Here is a 20,702-nt window from a genome sequence, read left to right on the forward strand (position 1 = left end):
TTGAATAATTTATTCTTGGTAAAAGGGTTGGGAAGAGACTTCTAATTTACAGAAATAAAACCTTACATTTCAGCTAGACATGGTGGTTCTTGATTTAAATTCTCATGCAATAATTTTAAAAATCCTTTTCATATACTTAAGGTATACCTTTGAAAACAGTCAGTTTTTACAGCATGGAAAAGACTTATTTTTAGGTTGCTGGCTGTTTGCTTGGCTTGAGTTTTTAGTAAATCATTCCTGGTGAATTTGCAGTGTTTGTTGTTGAATGTCAAATTGCTAGTATGACTGCTTGAGATGTGCCTCCGTACGTTTCCAATGTTGCGGAAATGAAATCTGTTTGGACCTGTCATAACTGAAAGATGAATCCTGGTTTTGTTACAAAGGCCGTCAGAATTTCCACAGTGCCTATGGGAAGTGAAAATTTATTGAATTGTGGTAGGCGCTGGAAAGCAGGTAATGAGCTCTGCACACCAATTCTGATGTCACTTGTCACTCTTCTAATCAGTGCACTGAAAGCCACCTCATGTATCCGCTCTTTTGGAGACCACAATTTGATGAAAACCATTTATTTTATATTTCCTTCCAGAAGGTTGTTTTCATGTGTGCCACACACACATTGTTCAGTTTTGTGTTAGTTGAATTTCTTAGAAAATCCTGTCCAGAAACTGTCTTGTCACAACAGCTCCGAAACCTTAAACAAAAGTATAGGAAAAGTAATATGACTGTGATAGTTGTTGCACGACTGAATGGACATCAGTTCCCTTATGTATAGTATTTATGAACTCCACCGTACAGATGTCCTGGTATTTTAATTTTCCATTTCATGCAGATTCAAGAATAAGAGCCCCCTTTCTATAATGAACCTGTTTCTTTGACCTCAGCACCGTCATGCATTTAAAAGTGGATATCATTGTTGTGGTGGATTTTTCGTGTATTCAGTTTATTAAGGAATATCTAAGTACATGCCCTCCTAGATGGACTAAGATGCCTCTAATACTTGTACTTTGTCCATAAAGGTGAGTCAGATGATACAGAATATGCAGGAAACATTTGAAAAAGGAGCACTGGTTTTTAAGTACTTGATTTGTAAGATTAGGTCACCATGCTTGTAAACTTGGGGTAATATTTTAAATGTTGTATTCTCCCCTGCTGTTGAGAAGGAAAGAAAGCTGGACCTTACACAAGCTGAAGATAAAAAAGCAGCAGCTATAAATTGCATTTAGACAAGTGTACACCAAAAAGAAGGTAAAGTAATTGGAAATTTGTGGCCTCCATTTATAAAATTGTAAGATCTCTGACTTAGTTTGCAGATATTTGCAAGGGTACACAGTTGCAGGTATTGTTTGCAGTTGTGCTATTGGATTATTTTGGGCTGGACCAAAAATCTGTTCTGTAGGGGCAAGGTAATGCTGAGATCAGATGAGGTGATGTAATTTCATCGGTTTTGTGAGCTTTCTAGCAATTGCATGCTTTTCCTCTCTTCATTTCCTCCTCTTTCCTGGAGGTGCAGTGCTGGTAGATGCCTGCCAAGCCTTTGGAAGAAAATCTGGGAAAATTACAATGAAGTGTAAGCTGCTTCACAGACATCTTGAATGTTGTTCTCAGTGGAGACTTGAAGTACATGTGTAGAAATCCAGTGTGATCTGTTAGCAAGGAGGAAAGCTGGTGTAGGACCTGAGGAGCTGACAGCCAGTGTGAGGGTTTAGGCCATGCTGAATGCATGGAGCAGCAAGGCAAAGATACCATGAAGGGAAGAGGGCATCAAGCATGGGGAATAGACTAGTATGCTCCCATCACCCTTCTGCCCTTCACCAGCAGGTTTATAATATATCAGCATATGTCCAGGAAATTGCAGAGAGGGGTAGGATTCCCAAAGGTACCTCCTGCAAGTGGTGTTGCTGAACTGAGGAGTAGGAGGAAGGCTAATGGCCCTTCCTGACCACTGGGTGCTGCATGCCGGCTGGCAGGGAGCGCGGTGCTGGGGAAGCTGAGCACATGGGCCCACATGCAGTCAGATCTCATTGATTCAGCTGTTCACAAAGCAACTTCTTTGAGTAACTCAGATTTATGTCTGTGAAAACAGTAAGATTAATTTTTTACTTGTATTTCACTTCGTGTGGCAGCTGGGGGAGCTCTTCTGAGAGCATGGTCCTGCCTTTTCCCTGCTAGTGAATGGGAGAGTGCCCATGTTTCCAGAGCAGTGCCCAAACCTGATGCTGATAGATGAGTAATTAAACAGCCCCACCTTTATTACTTAAATGCAGCAGCTGGACTCTGTAAAATGCTTGGCTAAAATGGAGACGTGGTCATTCCGTTTACTAATTGATTTTGCTTTTGAACTCCCTGTATTTTCAGCTGTGTGTAGCAATAGAGATAAGAGGGAGAGTGGGGAAAACAAAGTAAAAATCAAGTGAAGCCGTTTTGTCTCCTCCTTTCTGGGCTGATTCCCCCTGTGCCAGCTTGGGCTTCTCTGTGGGTGGGCTCTTCTGTGCGTGGGGCAGGTTTGTGTGAGCCCTTCTCCCTGATAGTACATGCCTCAGTGGGATGGGTGCCCTGCCTCTCCTTGCCCCATGTGACTGGGCTTGGGAGCAGAGCGGTGTTGGGGTTGGGTAGTGGCATTGGTTTTCAGTGCCCAGACACAGTGGCGTTTTGGACATGGTGGCCCTTGGACCGCTTGCTGCAGAGTTTGTGTGGAGGCACACATTTGTTTGAGGGGATAAGCAAGTTTCTGTCCCTGAGAAGTGAAATTGCACTGCCCTGGTCCCAAGGTGGTTTGGCACCTTGAGTTACTACTCAAGCAGAAACATGTTTTTTTCTCTCTTCCATGTAAGAGAAATTCGGTGGCATAAATTTGAGGGAATGAACCCATGTGAGGTGTTTGAGATGCACTGTAGGGAAAAATGGTGAAAACCTTTCCTACATGCGTCTCTTCTTCACAATATCCCTCTATGCTTTATGTCTTCTGATGATGGTCCAGGACCACTACTGTGGCTACAGCTTCACCACACTCTGTACCCAGTCCTGCGGACAGTTTGGTAGCCTTTTCTGTATTCCCATTTTGATGTCAGTCCTTCCTTCCTTCCCTGGCCATGGCACTCTACAATATGAACAAACATAAGCCGTCATGCTGACTACCTCCAGCTTGTGCCAGTGTCTATCATAAACTAATCCCACTGCTTGGATGGCCACTGATCCCCCCTGAGCTTGGCCCATTTGCCCCCCACCCAGTGTGCAGAGGCCTCTTGTGCAGGTGCCCAAGCCTGCAGCCACAGTGGATGGGTCTCTCTCCCTGAGCATTGCTTCCTCACAGTAATTAACGTGTCCAGGATCTCAAAACTGTTTCCTAAATTAAAATAAGATTTATTACAGAACCAGGTCATGGTGCCATCTGCATCATAAATGGTGCTGTGTCCTTAAGTGCTTATCTTGGGCCAGCCATGTTTCTCCTTATGCATGTCTGCAGCGCAAAGAAAAGGACTGATTTCAGCACAAGCAGACAAGTATGTGTTACTTCCTGGAAATTCCATGTAAAACCAATTTATTTGTGGGTGAAATTGGACATGGCATTCAGCAGTGGCATACTGTTGCAACTCTGCAATATGAAATACTTTGAGGTCTGTGAATGCTTCATTTTTTAGGCTTGGTTCTGCACACTCAGACATATGCTGGGCATTTCCCAACACTGGACTGGGCTGGCTTTTCACCCAGCCTTGCTTTCCTGCTCTTCCCCTCTCCGTGGGTCTCCACTTAGAGCACATTGTACACTGAAGGGGGTTATTGTCCAGAGGTAAAAATTGTTCTTCAGGCTCGTGTTTTGCCTAAAGTGAAGAATCTGGTCAGCCTTCTTTCACTGCCAGTTTTTTGGTGCTATTTCTTTTTAACTGTATTTTTTTAATTAGTATTTCATGTTTCTTACCTGACTAAGGCAAGATACATTATTTTCGCACCAGTAACTTTAATTGTTTGTTTGTTTTTCTTCTACTGCTCTTCTCAGTCCTTTTGGAGATGAATTTTGAGCTTTTTGTTTTCCCTGTCCATTTTCCAAGTTCCAGTAGTTTTCAGCTCAGTACCTATTCTGAAACAGGAATAAGGAGGTATATTATTATAGGAAGTAGGGGTTATTTTGTGAGAATCTTACCAGATTTCCATCTCTGGCAAGTGTTACGGGGCAGAAACACAGGAAAAAGGCGCAAATGGAATGACTGCTTTCAAACTTTGTGATTTTATGTCTTTTTTATCCTCCTTTTCATTGCCTTGGGTTTGTGTGTATTTTTGGTTGTGAATCCAAATTTTTACCCAATGAAGTTTGCTGTAAAGTGCACTAGATTGTTTAACTGTTAAGTAACTTCCACAGAGTTTTGATTTGCTGCATTTTTCATTTACATTTCAAAACGTTTCCAATCTGTAAATCTCTTTCTACCTCCTCATACTTCTGGCACCATGCTTTTTTAGTGAGGTAGCTCGAGCAAAAGGATCTCTAACCTGAGAAGTAAATATTTTCTCATTCCACATTTGAAATGTCCCAGCTTTATTACTGCATGGTTTTTTTTTCTTCCCCCTGCTACCCGAGACTGGCTGTAGAAGGTAAACGCTGGGGGAGCTAAATGAGATTACGGCATCACTTCCTTAGTGAATGGGCAGTTGATCTGTCCATAATGCAAAGCACTTAATGTATTGAAGCATCTAAGAAAGCAAGCTGCTAGTTCACCACTCAGGGTTCAATTTCCGGATAATAACATTTATTTGTAGGGAAAAAAAGAGTTAGTTCTGCGATGGCAAAGTAGATATTGTCACTCAAAGCATGGTCTTTTTATTAACCTCAGATTTATATGGTTAAGTAATTGTTGCATTAGTAGCATTTCTTGAGTGGTAAGGTGGAGGAAAAAAAAAAAGATGTCTGTGTACAATGTGCTCCTTGTTTATTTGTCTGTAGTAGGCTGGGGCAAGTGAATTGGCCCACTGTCAGGGGGCTGTGAGCGGCTGAGAGCTTCAGCTCAGCCAGCTGAGGCTTGAGCCACTGCAGCTCATGGGCAATACGTGTCATGTACTTCTTTGTGTGTACGTCTGTCTGTCCTTTCCTGTGCATAGCAAAAGGTAGGGTAAAGACTTGTGTGACAGTGACATGTACTGAATTTTGTTTTCCTTGAATAAACCGGTTGACAGAAACTGTTGCTTTCCGCTATTTGTTTATATGTGCCTGTGACTTTCTGTGGAAGCAGAACATACTTCTCCAGAACAGAAATGCACATATATTGAATGAATGCATAGCTTGGTAGTAACACATACAGAATGCTTGGAGGTACTTCTTTTTTCTTAGTACAATTCTGCTCAAATTTTGAAACTAAGGAAAATTCTTCTAATATATCCATTTCTACTTTGTTCTTCCAATTTCTGTAACACTTTAGATTAGAAATGTCATAAATTTGGTCTGACACTAAAAGCTTGTTTCTAAGAAAGACAAGGATGTTCGTAAAAGGAAAAATATTTAATCTGTCTTCTTCCTGGCCGTTTTCTTAAATCTGAAGTAAACAAGGTGAAATTGAGTGAATTTCTATTAAGCAGACTCCTCTGCTTTCGAGTCACGTAGGGAACAGACAATTGATGGCATATTTCCAGCTGGCAGAGCTGTCGAAAGGTAGCATGCAACTTCAACTCCATTTTTCTTCCTTTTCAACCTATGATTGTGCAAGTCTAACTTAAGTTCATCAGAGAATAAATATTCCTTCAGTATGTAAAATAAAGAATAAATCTGTGAGCTGGATTCAGTGAGTAAACAGATTATTATTGTACTACAGGGTTTTCTTCAATACTGTGAGTGCTTTAGACACTCAGATTTTTCAAAGATGATGTGATGATCAACTTGATATCAACTGCTGAAGTTGATATAAAGTCCCATAAGTCTCTTTTGCTTTTTAGGGTTTTTTGTGAGGGAGAAGAGGAGGGAGAGGATAAGGGGTTTGCACAGTGTTTCCTAAAGCTTGCGTGGAAAACCAGGCCATTTAAATCTGTCATCTTTTTCAGAAATAGAAAAAAATTTCACCACATTTTGGTGGCTGTTATTTTTTCGACATAACGTACTTTGGGACTAATAATGGTGTTTGCATTTGCTGTTGGTTGCGTCTTGATCATGTTTTGCCAAGCATTCACTGCTCGTCTGAGCCTTCTCATGGCCTTCCCCTCTTGTAAAATAGTGGGAGGTGATAATCTGACCCAAATAAATGACAAACTCTGCTTGCCTCCACATGTAACTGGTGGCTGTAATCCTGCCTCTCCCCTCTGGTACCCCTGGGACTACTTTGGTGCCTGAGGACATTGTAGCATCCTGGGAATGCTTCAGAGGGCTAAAGCGACTGCAGCAGTGCTCCGGATGTAAGGTCAGTGGGCACCAGCAGCTTCCCAAATTTTGAGCAGAGACTCTGTATTGGGAGTACATAGCTCAGTGTAGACCATGCTGGTTGCCTCATATTTTAAGAGCAAGGTGTGTTTGTGGAATGCTTTCCCTGGGAGCATTGTTGCCTAGTGAAAACAGTTAATGTCAACCCAAAACAAGCCACGTGACTGCTTATGGTTTAGTTTGGTCACAAAGCAGAGACAGAAAATCATTGAATTGCTCTTTCCTGACAAGTACTCCTTCAATGGAGTTGGTGTAAATTTAGTCAGTTCACTTTGTTGAGTATCGAGAGCAGTGTGATATGTAAATAAAGCTTTATCAGACGAGATAGATTTAAAATTCCACAGTTGGCGAGGAAGCGTTAGCAGTATAATATAATACAAATATTTACACAGTAACTTCTAAGTCTTCAATAAGTGCTTAATATTTGAAATATGTGTTGTGAAAACATTGACTGATTAAGCTGTACCATTGCTGCTACATCTGTATGCAGTGACTTGCAATGGCTAGGATGCAGGAGTCACAGGGAGGAGTAGGTCACCCAGTGATGCAAAGGCATTTAAACAAGTTACACCTTTTCTCTTTTTTTTAAAAAGTTAATTAAGATTCAGCACAATCTGCTCTCCCGAGGGACACATAGCTCCATCCCTGCATCCTGTTGGAGCCGCTGCTCACAGAGGGTGTTGCATTCATGTAACGTCACTGGATGTGGTCACATGCCCAGTGCATCTGAGACTGCTCCAGTAGGAAAATCGAGCTACCAAATTTGTGCCTGCCTACAACGCGTAGTGTAGGCATCACTAGTCTGTTCCTTCTCCTTGTATCTGTCATGGTCTTTTGATAAGGAATTGTAGTGGACTGAAATGATGGATTGTTAATCTTTTGCCTGCCTGCAGCATCACGGGAATGGTGCTGGGCTCTAACAGGTCTGCTTGTTTTGTGGGGAGCAGAGGCTGGTGGCCGAGGAGGTTCCCTCTTTGGGTGGATATATCATCTGCCTTCCCCAGTCCATCATTGCATTCAGCCTCCAGTTCCAGCATTACTCATGAATGAGCTAACAAAACAGTAGAATCAATAGACTGCAAATTAAAATAAATAGAAACACAGCTCCTAAACGTGCCTGGATGATTCTCTGTTGCCACCTCATTTGCCAGGAGACTGCAAGAGCTGATCCACACCTAAAAATGTAGGGGTGCTCTAATCCAGTCTTCGTTTTTTTCCTTCCCTTTTCTGGCTACCTTGTTTTGCCTTCTGCAAGCGTACAGCAAAGCTGAAAACCAGAGTGGTTTGTTGTGTGCTTGAAGTGTGAAGTTCAGGTTGAGTTTGTTGTCGGTGCTGTGGGTACGGTCAAATCACAGGCTTGTTCACAAATGACCTTCATAACCGTCACTGTGGTGTTACAAGATACGTTTTAGCCAGTTCCTGGAATGTTTTGGCAGAAACCTATTTTTGATAAGCCCTGTGTCTAGACCCCCATGACAATTTCATTCCACTAAAACCGTCCTTTTCCACAGAGGAGCAACAGACATCTTCCATCAAGCCCATAGTCTTTTCCCTTGGGAGGGTTGAAATGATGTGGCTGGTCATGCAGGAAATCCAGCCCACATAACGAAATGACCCCTCTTTTCCTACAGCAGGCTAATGAGAGCAACCAGCACCTGCTGTGTGGGGAGGTGTCTATCAGCCTGTGCTTCTGCTCACTCCCTGGGCAGCTGCAGTGGTGCCTGGCTCAGCCTTTGGGAGGGCTGGAGGCAGGCATTGCTACATGGGGCACCGTAGAGTTGTCCAAAAATCTCAACTTAGCATTTGCTCCTGCTGCAGTTGCAGAAGGTTTTCTCGTCTCAGTCAGTTGTGATGGTAATAAGCAAAGCTAGATTTTGCAAGAGAAAAATAAAGTAGTAGGTGGTTTCATCAGAAGCTAATGTTGCAGATGTTGCTGTGGATGGTTTAGGAGGCAGGCGATGTGTTGTGAAAATCGCCTGCAAAGGTCTGTCTCTGAGGTAAGGCTGTAACACCTGCCCATCCATTAGCTCGATGCAGATGAAGGGTTGGAGAGCTTGCAGAGAAATGATGCAATTCTTGTACTGCTCATGATGTTTTTGCAAGGCTAAGAGCAAACAATCTTGAAATGAGCTGGCAGGTTTATGATTGGATTTTATGAGCTTTTACAATGTTTATAATCTGACATTGAACTTGCAGTTTAAGAGGTGAAAGGTTTAAAGGAACACAGTAGCAAAGGTGTACTGCTGAATTTCTTCTGGGTGTATTTCAACATACAACTTAGATGCTTCCCTGATGTGGCAGGTTTGTTGAAGTATGGCCTGTGCAGCTCATAGTGAGTGTGTCACTGAGTAAAATGGACTCCATCCGTATCACATGTTTCACAGAGGGAAGAATTGAACAGAAAATGTGATTTTGCCTTCTCTAAGGAAGGACATGGATTGGAGTTAACTGCCTTGTGTGGTGTAACTGCCTAGGCCCCAAAATGCAGCCTTTGCCATTTCCATTTAAATCCCACCCTCAGAAACACTGTACATTGCCCATGCCTACTTCTTTTCTTTGTTGTTCTTCTGGTACCAGTAAAAATCTGAAGTTCTCTGCAATCTTTAAGCTGGAATTCTTAAATTATGGCCCTTCTCCATGGTACTTTTGGAGAAAATTAATACTTTTTTTTCCTACTTCTTTTCTTGGGATTCTTCATCTGCTTCTTTTGATGGATGTGTGCTTCAGAGGTTCTGCCTGCAGATGTTTGCATATGTATAGCACAAGTCTGTTCTTACTTAACTATCCATTTCTGTTTTCCTGTGTTATCTCGTATTGCTCTGCCGGGCTCAGTGAGCAGCAGGTTTGCTGCTGGCTAGCTTTTTGAGGTTTCTCTTATGCACAGTACTGTATTTGTCTCCTGGTTCTTTGATTTGTTATGTTTTGCCTTTGATTGCTGCAGAAGGTATAAACAAGCCTGTCAAAAGCCTTGTTTAGCGCGCAGATTCTGTGGGGGTGGCTGGCAGCCTCAGACCCTAAAATAGATCTAGCAATGAACTGAATGGCTTAAAACCCTGTGAATTTAATTTGATCTTTCTTGTTGCCTTAAATATTGGGACTGAATGAGGATTTCTCTAACAGAACAGAAGGTGAACATGTTGGTATGTGACAGTAATAGAAGAAGGGTCCAGACCTGCTGTCATTGAGATGCTCTTTCGTAATCAGAGGCTGGGCTTGGCCGTGGGTAGTGGCTTGTCTGCTGTAAGTCACCGTACCTGGGGAGGGGGGAGTGCTGTATCCTCTGATGTTACAGCATCAATGGGGACTGTTGTTCTCAAATGCTTCCCTGGATCCTCTTGTGGGATAGTTATTGTAGGAAAACCTAAAGCAGCCCGTCATGGTTTCAGCATCTGTTTTATGCCGGCTTTGTGAAGGAAAAAAGAAGGAGCTGCAAAATCACGCAGGGGTTCCTTTTTTCCCCTCCTCTTTTTCATGTAGCACCATGCAGTTAGTAATACCATAGCTGGGGTTTTCAGTTGCGGTGGTGTGAAGGTAACAATGATTTGGCTTCAATGTGCTGCAACAGCTGCAGAATTCATTGGAGCTTAGAAGCCTGTGAGTTATAGCTGTGATGCCATTTACAGCTTTTATGGAAGAGATCTTAAATTTGTGAAATGTGTTACTTTTTGAAGTGCATTATATTTGTAATTCGAATTCTCTAAAATCCTGTCTGAGGGGGAAAAAATAGCTTTGAAAATCCCCCTCTACCCGCTAAAAACACAGGGAACTCATACCAGGTGGGGCAGCAAGTCTCTTAAATTGAGTGATAGAACACATAGATGGATTTGTAAGTGCTAAAATGTCAATTAGTGCACTTAAAAGCTTAATGGTTGTCTTTGATGTACTTCTAAAATCCTCCAGTAAAGTTTGACTGTTGCCATTGATCAGGGAGTAGAGGAGGGATGAGGGAATTGTACACCAACCCAAACAGGTCTCATGGAGCTTGCGTGTGGCAAAGCAGCTCTTTCGTCTTGCTTGGTCTGAAATTCTTGACTTGGGTACTCTTAAGTGATCTGCTGCAACTTGTATTCCAGGGAATGGTCTTTTACCCTCCTTGGCACTGGTTGTTTTGACAAATGTTTCACAGGCCTTCTGGGAAGATACTTGGATACATTCATCTGATTTTTTTACTGAGCGATGGCCTCACAGAGCAAATGTCGGTTTTATTATTTTCTTCCCTGTGCTACTACAAAACCATCATTTGTTTGTTGGGTAATATTTTGGAAGTCAGATGTATTTAGTACTGAAGAGCGAGCTTGGAAAAGCTTCAGAGTCTAGGTGTTCACTGCTTATGTAGCTTATCTTTCTTGGTGCAGAAAATTTACTGATATAACTACACTGACCTGAAAATCCATTTAGAGTAGCTTTAGAGTCTCCTCATATGTGTCCTTTAACTGGCTTAGGAGCAAAGAGTATGGGTTTAGTTTACATCTTCCAGCTTCAATGGATACTTCCCTCCTAGCTTTAAAGGATATTCTGCCAGTCAGGAATGTAAACAAGGACAAAATGATTCTGATAGAAATCTCCCTTTTTGGGTAGTACATCAAGCAAAACCAACGTCACACTCTAGTGCAGTGTCAGTGTGTCCATCCCAGGAGCCTGTGTCAATTCAACTAATTTGGTTCCCCATCCGGCTCAGTAAGTTTGATTTAGGCCCCAGTATCCTGAGGCTTCCTAGCAATAGGTTCAGCATATTTGACTGTCATTATTCCTCCCTGAGCTTAATTGAACAGTTTCTTTTCCCTTTTTTTCTTTAAATCCTTTTTTAAATCTGATGATTGCCTAAATGAGGGACATCCTGTAGACTGACATGAAAGAGGAAGAAATCAAGTTAAACATCTCCAAGCTAAGACAAGGGACTCCATGCATCACCCAGACCTGCTTTGGCTCACATTTATGCAAACTTGCAGGTCCATCACAGCGTAAGTTACTTTGTGGGTAGAGTTTGCCATGCCCCGGCTTTGGCAATGCCACACTCTTCACTGCTGGCCATGGTCGTCTTGCAGGGCTTTGGTGGCGGAGCTACTCATGTAGGCATGAGCTGCTGCAGTGCCATCAAAGTGAATCAGGTAAGCCAAAATTTCTTCTTTGGTTGCTTTAAGCCAGTGAAACCCATTCATACTGGAAAGGTTTAAATGGGGCGAGTACAGGGTCATCTAGGAGGAATATGGTGTCCTTCCCACATTTTCAAGGGGACCTCCATCTGCAGCCTGAAGCCTGGAAGGCGTCACATTCCTGGTGGGCACAGCTATATTAAACAATGTAGCTAAACTATATAGGCTTTGGGCTAGTGTACTTATTTCACTGAGGGAGCAATATGAGTTCTGTATTCACAGATGCACATTTTTGCTGAGGTACATACATATACACACACACACACACACTACACATACTACTATACTCCTAGAAAGCAGATAGATGAGCAGATCTTTTCCTGTGTTATAGGCAAGGCTTCAGCATCTGGGTAACACAGTCCTACAAAAGAAATGGTGTAAACACTGACCTCCTGTTGGACGTGTGAAGATAGATGCTAAACATATTAACAGTTCTTCAGCTTCTCTAAAATATTGATACCACTGACCAACCTGTCAGACATTGCAAGACACCAAAAAATTAGATATTTTTAAATTCTGATTGAAATACTGAAGGCAAATTTATAGCACATCAGTTTCAGCTTTCTCTCTTCCCTACTACCTGTACACTATTTTGGCCTGCAAGTTGAGGATCAAGCTTTCCGGTTGAGGGTGGAAAAAAGTCTTAATATAATTAGCAATATGCAGCAGGATTGGATTAGCCATACACATCTGTAGGTCTTATTAGCAGATATTGAAACTGCAGAAAATGCTTTCTTTGGACTGTATTCATATGACTGCGTACTGGAGCTCAAACACCTTTATAAAAATATGAACTGAATCAAAATGAAATTAATTAGAAAGAATATATTTGAATTTAATTATCTTGAGCTGCTGAATACTCTTTGCATACTGGGTTTTATGTGTCTATCTGAAGTGTACTTGGTGGAGAGTTTTAATTAGAACTGGAGGCAGAGTAAGAATATTTGGAATGTGAAATTTATAAATGGCAGTGATTTTCAGCTAGGAGTGTAAAGGTTTTTCGGAGCTTGCTACCCTTCTTGCTTCTCTTTTCCCCCTTTTCTTAAGCTACTTTTATGTTCAAATTAATACCAGATCGTGAAAAGGAAGAAATCTTGTTGTGGCTCTTGGTCTTTTGCAGCATGATCAGAGTTGTCAGATCCACAGCTGCAGGAGATTTTTTTACCTTTGTGTGTTTAATGGCTCACACTACTCTGTTCTTTGCGGTACCATTTAACCGTAAAAGCGCGGGGCTGTGGATGGCACGGGACATGTGGCTGCCTTGACTACTGTCTCAGATGTCAGACATGCCAAGACTCAAAGAACTGATTTGGCAGCTGCCCAGCAGATTTTTATAAAGGCTCAGTTGGTGGCCAGAAACCCAGGCTGTCAGAGTTGTGTTATGCAATAAATTGTTTTTCAGCAGAAGTTTCTAATCCAATTTCAGCTGTATTTTTTTTTTTTTTGTACTCTGTAATCAAAGATAAATATACATTATTTCATGGTGTTTCAGAGAAGTGAAGACATGTAATGTAAACATCACCCATCAGGTTGGTTTGTTTGTTTTTCTTTTAAGAAAGACTTACCCATTCACCAACACAGGAAATGATTCTTGAATTATTTTGGTTTCTGCCTGGGAGGCATGCACTTGTATACAACATATCTTTTCAAAGACCATTCAGTGTACTTTTTAGGAGACATTCCCTTTATTTGAAGAGAACACGAGGTAAGGAACCTATTTATAAAGTCAGAGCTTTTGCTTGGGCATAAATTGTCTACTAGTGATGGTCAGACAGAAGATTGTACCATGTCAGGCTGTGATCTACCTGAATCGTTGCAGGCCCTGCCCTTGTAACAGATGCCTTGCCACCCCCTTGTATTTCCCTTCCACTTCTCTAAAGTACATAATTCATTTCAGAATGCAGTAGGTAAGGTTCATCAGAATGCAGTGAGATATTTGGGGTTCACAGTTAGTTACATTACAGCAAGGTGGCATTAATTTCCTGAATACATCTGTGATGCCCTCTTACCGTGACTGTGATGTTTTGGTGCCGTGGTGGGCTTGCATCCCTCCTAGCATGAGTTGGTGTGCAAAGGGACAGCCCCACTTTTTTCTCTGCCCCAGCAGTAGTTGTCTTTTGGTCATATACTTAAGAATAAGGAAGCTGATCTGGATGAAAACTCTTGTCTTGGAATGAGATTTTGACTCTTCTGATCAAGCTGGTCAAATGGACATTGGCTTTGTAGCAGATGCATCCCACATGGTGCCAGGTGAATTAAGCTGGTTATGAAAACCACTCCCTCAGTCTGAATAATCACCTTACACCTCCATACCTCTTTCTACCAGCACTCTACCACCCTTGGTTCATGTCAGATCCCATAGCTCAGATGCTCTGGGTGCAAAATGGTTGTTTAGATTCCTAATCTGGCCTAAGAAAGTCATAGCTGTGGAGTCAGTGCTATAAGTGAGATGGTTCAAGTTGAAGTTGTGCTGCAGGTTGATAAATTAAAAAACTTGAGACCTGTCTTTACTCTGGATTTGTTTGGGCTTAGCCTTTTTTTCTTTTTTTTAGTATTTATCTTGGCGGACCAATATGGGAAACAGTTGACAGCTTGTAGGCTTTCACTAGTTTCATATTGAGTAATCGTTTTCTAGAGGTGCAGAAACATCATCAAGGCCTCTTAAGTTTATGTAAAAGAAACAACACATGAACCGGCTGTTTTTAAAAATTTCATTATTATGCCTAAGATAAATTTAGGAACTATATTTTATTCCTCACTTCTGGGAGTGACTTGTATTTTGAGATTTTGACCGTAACTCTTCTACCATAATGTATTTCTGCAAGAGCAGGTTGAAGCTCACTGGGTTTAGAAGTGCCCAAGGCCTTTAGTGACCCAAAAACCAGAGCATTTCTCTCCCATGCTGCTCTTCAAAATTCATCTGAAAGGAGGAAATGCAGTCCCTGGCGCAGCAGAAGGCAGTGAGATTGCAGGGGATGAAAGCTGTGGGAGAAGTGCTAAAGCAGGAAGAAGAGAGATTTTTGTTTTCTTCCACTGATTCTTTGCCGTGATAACATTGGTTCTTCAAGTTGGGAGCTGTAATGTAACGTGAGTTCTTTGGGGAAGTTTTCTGGAAGTACGAGAGGAAAAAGCAGCTCTAATTACCAGATAGGCTTAAATGCTAAAACAGAGCCATTAATAAAGGAAATTTCCCCTTTCTTCATGTTAGTTAGCACATTTTTAAAACATGACCTATTTTCCTAAACTAGACAGAACAGATTACATTTTCCAGAAGGCATGAGTCACTCTACTATAAAGTCTCCAAGCTGTATCAATCTTCATCAACTTAAGCCATTCATGAAGTTTTGTTTTTTCTCACTGAATATAAGCAGTTTGTTTTAAATGAGAAACTGCTACATCCTCTCTGGATAGTTAAACTTGATTAAAAGGTTAAATATTAAGTAAGTGCGAACTTTATTCTGAGAGGAGAAGGGAGTGGAAGGACCTTGATAGTAAGCGAAAGACTACAAGGATATTGCTGTGGGTATATATAACTAGTTTGCACCATGCTCTGCTTGGCTGTAAGAAGTCCAAGCAGCATGATAACTGCCAGAAGGAGCCACAAATGTTTATTTATGGAGCTTCAGTTGAATTTATTACAGTCTGGTTTGAAATTGTTTCCCTGGAAGTTTAAACTTTTGCTAGAAGTTTGTGCCGAGAAGAGCTTCCGCTGTCTGGTTGTGGATCAGCTCACTGGGTCCTGCAGGTTACTTAGAGAGGGAGGTTACACCGACAGGCCTACAGTGGGGTTTTCCCCTGCAACGTGTGTTTGGGGTGGTGAGGAAGTTGATGGAACTTTGCAATACGATGGAGACCTGCTAACGCAGCAGGGGAAGTACGTGTGTTGATACAGCAATAAGACTTTGCACTTTCTTGTGAGGTTCACTCTGTGCCATACAGATACTGAGAAATTAGGCTTTGTAAATGAGTAAGATAATTGCTAATAAGTACTAATCACACTTAGCAGTGGTAACTCGCCCAAGACTGCACGGAAGGATCGCTCTCAGCCTTGGAAGGTGAATCTGGGTTTTCCACCAATTCCTCTTTGGTCTGACTTTTAGAGAAAAACAGGTATAACTGTTTCCCATTGATAATATACAGCCAAAAGGCAAAAATCTGTTGCAAGTCTTGAATCTAATAAACAAACATTTCCATCTCAGTCCTTTATCTGAAAAGTAATTCGTATGATCTATGAAAATGTGTTGTCTGTTTTTCGTGTAAAAGACATACTTTTTTTATGTTGCTATAAACGCAGTAAAAACCACCCTTTGAAATAGTTCTCCTTCAAAAATATCCTTGAGGAAGGGGTAGAAACTTGTGGTTTGTTTTTCCCATTGCTTCAAAATGACCTTCTTACATCTGCAGGAAAGACTCTCTGGGGGCTGTTGAACCATGAAAGCATATTCATTTAGGGCATTGGGTGTCACAGTGATTTTAACCAAGTGTTGGATGCAGTGCTGGAAAAAGAAAAAAGAGGGAGTTTGTGTTTTGTTGTTTTGGTTTTTGCAACCTGGCATGAAGAATGAGGTCAGGAGATGCGTGCTTGGGAAAGACCCAAAGAGAGAGCTGGAAATACGCCAGCCACACTGAGTCATAACACACATGCTTGTAAGTATCTTTGTACCTTACAAAGTCCTGACTTTTCAAATAAAACCACCACTGCTGTAAAAGTATTTACATAGAAATTAAAGCAAATAGTATGGAGTGCTGCATGCATTCTCTCTTGTTCCAGCTTTGTTTTACCCTGTGAACTATGACTCCTGTTTGCTTAAGGCAAGGCTGGGCCAGGCTAAAGAATGCTGTATCTGCAGTGAATGGAGAAGCTTGAGTCATGCTTCTGCTGCTGCTGCCTAAGGAGCACAGCAGCTCTCATGATTTCAGGCTGACATTTCATCTGCTCAGGAGGTGATGTGAAGCCTGCCCCTCGCTTCTACTTTTTTAAAATTAGGATTTGAGTATAGCTTTGGCAATAGGAAGGTTGTGTGCAGGCTACATGGGCAAACCAGGCAGCTGGACTGCAGGGAACAAGCACCTAGGTTGTAGGTGAATGGCAAGAAGTTACAGCTGGTGCACATTTTGATTTCTTTGCAAATATATACACGTTACATATCGATGTATTATATATATCATTATTGCTATATGTTGATTAAAAACATTAATATGTATTTTAGTTGGTGTGCACACATTAATAGAGATATATTTTATATTTCGTGTATTACATACATTTAGTGTGTATTATATACATTTAATGTTCATATAGCAAAACGTGTGTGTGTAGATATATAGATATATATATACACACACACACACAACACACACATATTCCCAGATTAACAGTATGTTGTAGTAGTCTGTTCAGCCATGTAGTGCAACAGAAAGTTGTTCTTCAATGTGTGAGGTAACATCCTGAGTAGGAATGTACTGTGTAGGTAAAGGGAAGTCGTGCTCCTCTTCCCTGTCCCCTTGGGCTGAACTTGCCAAACTCTTGCTTGACTGTCCTGGTAGCTGAAGTTCAGACATAAATGTACAGTGTGTTGTTTCCTGAAATGGCATAACAAAAAAGGTGGCATGGGTTTTGTTTTTTTTTTTTTTTTTGGTTGGTTTTTTTTGTTTTGTTTTGGGGTTTTTTTGTTTTTTTTGTTTTTTTTTTTAATTTAAAGGAAATTATGCAGTTGCGTTTCTTAATTCTGCCCCAGGGTTTCCCTGGTTGTTTGCATCTGTTAGTTTTATTCTGAGTTTATAAGATAATCTTATTGTCATATTGGGAGGCAGAAATCATCTCAGCAAACCTGCACAGTGAAGGTTGTGGGCTTGTGGTGATGAACCTGCAGTTTAAGATGTTATTCAGTCCTTTTTTGGGTCTGAGTCAATAATGGACAATCCATTGGTTCCCCGTAAGTCGTTTCAATGGCTAATTACTTGCACAGTTGCAGAAATTGTTCTTTAATTCTGTCTTACATTTTTCTGAGTCGAGTTCCAGCTGTTGGATGATATTATACCTCTCTCTGCCAGCCTCGAGAGCCATCTATTAAAAAATCTCTACTCCCTGTGGAAATATTTAAAAGCAGCAGTTGAGTCAGTCCCTTTGAGCTTGGGTTGGCGGGGGGGGGGGTGGTGGGGTGGTGTTGAGAAGTTACATAGATTAAATTCCTCAAGACTTTCACTTGACCATATTTCTAAGTGGTTCTGGGTGTGTGTATGTTTTGCTAAAGTGAGATAACTGTTGCAGTTGGTGGTGGTGTGAGTGCAGAGTGGGCACATGAGCACACAGCAGCTCTCCCTCCACTGGGGTGATGACGCAGAGGTGATCTGACCCATGTAATTATGGTTAAATGTGTCGGGAGCTGGAGCTGCGGCTCAGCTGGGCTCTGAGTCAGCTGCTGTCCAGCATGTGGCTGTTTTTGTGCCAAAGGCTCCAGGGAAGATGCACTTGGTGATTGTGAAACCTTTTTATTGTTCCTGCAGTATGGAGCCATGTGAATACAGGTGTTGGCAGTGGCTTAGCCCCTCATTTTGCTGGCCTTGGATAGGACATGATGTTGGAGAACTTGAGGATCTTTTTTCAAGCTGGGTGGTGTGTGCAGGGGAAGCCCACAGCAGAGCGGTGCAGGCAGGACAGTGGCTGCAGCCTGGACACAACTGGGCTGCTGTGGAGAGACTCTCCATGTGCATTTCTGGAGGCAGCACTGCCGTTTCACAGGGCGGATGAAACCAAGATGGTTCGTCTGGAGTTTTACAGCTCCAGGAAATGAGTGTGATGTGAAGTTGCTTCAAGGAGTGCTGAGATCTTTGTTCCCACCTTCTGGGAGCCATCTCTTGCTGGTGGCACTAATGCCCAGGCAGTCCCCAGGCTGGTGGGACCTTGTCCTGCATGTTGGGCCTGCTAGGGCCTCCAGCTGGCACTAGAGAGACACTTTGGCTGCAGGAAAATAAGGTGTCAGGTTGCACGACATCTTTTTTCATCCGATACATTGCCTGGGAGGAGGGGGAGGTGACTCCAGACTCTTCACTGGAGGGTGGCCTAGACCAGAGGCCGATAGTGTGTGGTGGTGAGTGCATTCCCTCCCACAGGAGGGACTGTGGTGACCACCTTCCCTTCCACAGAAGGGGCTGTAGCCAGCTGGTGTCAGAGCACAGGTCCTGTGGGTCAGCACATACTGATTTAAAGACCAGTCCTATCAGCAGGTTTCACCCTGTCACTGTTGAAGCAGTGAATGCTGCCATGTGCTCCTTGCCATGAGATTGTGTGACAGAGTGGATTGAATTTCTTTCAGGTTTTACTTTACTTTGCTTTACTTTACTTTACTTTACTTTACATTATTTTAATTTTCTTGTGTTTTTATCACGGTACATTGGCCAGTGAGATCAGGAACCGATGGGTGTTTTTGTGCAACTTCCAGTATGAATGCCAGTGAAGGGAGTGAGTGCTGTCCACAGGCCTGTGTCTGTAACATGGACAGGGGCTGGAGGTGCTTATGACTGTTTCCTAACTGAGCCTGGCTCCCTTAAGGATTTATTAAGTAGTTCCCATGAAAAGAGAAACGCATGATGTCCCATTGGGCCCTTGGTGGTGGGAATGTAAATGGAGGCGTCCTTGGGCAGGCTTTGTTAAAATAGAGCTGCAGCCCTCTCGTGTTTAGTGTTGCTTCTGGTTAGGCCTGAAGCTGCGTTGGCAGCAAAATGGTAAGCCAGAGTTGTTTGTGTAAACCTTTGTTGACAAAATAACTGGATGTACTAGTCCTTTTAAAATGCTTGCTGAGAGATTTTTTTGTCTTTTTTTGGTTGCTGTGGGTGTTGGGTTACAAAGTTTGCTTTCTTGGCCCAGAGCTGCCTGTACTCTAAAACTCTCTGGGCATAGCTCAGCCTTCTTCAAAGTGTAGTAGCTTGTCCCTCGTGCAAAATGCACATCCTGCTGCCAAAATACTGGCTGCTTTCACTGCACTCATTGTGTTGCTTTTTTTGTTGTTGGGGTTTTTTATGTTTTGTTTTGTTTTGTTTTTTAACCCCTGCCAAGTAATTTGTCATAGAATTTTTTTGGGGGCAGGGTGAGGGAAGGAAATGATTTTGATCACAATTTAGCAGCTGAATGCCAATATGCCACTAGAGGAGCAAAGAAAAAGTTATTGCTGGTCACCCTAAACTATGCTTATTTTTTTGGAAGTTGGCGTTGTCTGTCCTTTCTTTGGCACATGGATGGTCTAAGCTCTCCTGCCTCCTGGTGGGGATCGCTGATGGGGCTTGTGGAGTTTCCAGTGTAAGGTGACAGTGACAGTACGCTGTGGTACACTTACCACTTAAGATCTGCCTAGAAATGTTATTCCTTTGCTTTGGCAATGATGTAGCCCCTGAGGAATTCAAGGGCAAGAATGCTCAAATAGTGATTTCCAAAGACCCCAAGACAATTATAGGGCTTATGAAAATATGATGACTTACCTATCTGACTTACGTCTTTATATCAATTTGCTGACTTAATTTATTTGAATGCTAAAGGCTTTAGGGAAATACTTTTCCATGGAGTTAATCTTTTTAACTAAAGCTAGTACTAAATTTGACATAGACTAGTATTCCTTTTGACAAAATAGCATTTTTCTTCTAAAAATAAAGAAAGTAGAAAACAGATGCCCCATGAGCCAAATTCCACTTGGCTTCATACTGAGATAAATTCAGAATAACTTCATTGTTATCAATATACAACATCATTGTAACACTGCAATAAATGCAAATCACTAAACCGGAAGGAAAAATAACCTGAGCCAAGAGGCACAAATGAAAGCCAAAATGGCAACAAGAGAAGTTGGTTCACCAAACTTTGCCTCTTCAGTTTCTGCAACATTCGTTTTAGTGTTTTGTTGGGGTTTTTTTCCCCTCCTCCTAATTACCTGGGAGAACACTTCCTGGCTGTGATAAATTTCTCTGTGTGGGATTCATTATAAGGATTTTAACAATTACGTTTTACCTCCTGCCTAACACCTGGTACATGCCGACTGCTGTTTGCAGAATAAAGGATTAGAGGGACTAATGCTCTGATTTGATGATAATACTTATGTTTCTATTCTCTGTTAGAGCTGATCAGGTTACATTTTCTTACATAGTATTTTTCTTCGGTTTTACTTTTT

The 20,702-nt window shown here is 41.9% G+C and overlaps 1 protein-coding gene across 1 annotated transcript in view; it reads left to right on the forward strand.

Moving 5' to 3' along the window:
* Positions 1-20,702, forward strand: part of JARID2 (jumonji and AT-rich interaction domain containing 2) — a 213,626-nt gene that overhangs the window by 71,077 nt on the left and 121,847 nt on the right. The gene's annotated exons all lie outside the window — the stretch shown is intronic.

Source organism: Corvus cornix, chromosome 2 (assembly GCF_000738735.6).
Source record: "Corvus cornix cornix isolate S_Up_H32 chromosome 2, ASM73873v5, whole genome shotgun sequence".
In the NCBI taxonomy this organism is placed as follows: Eukaryota; Metazoa; Chordata; class Aves; order Passeriformes; family Corvidae; genus Corvus; species Corvus cornix.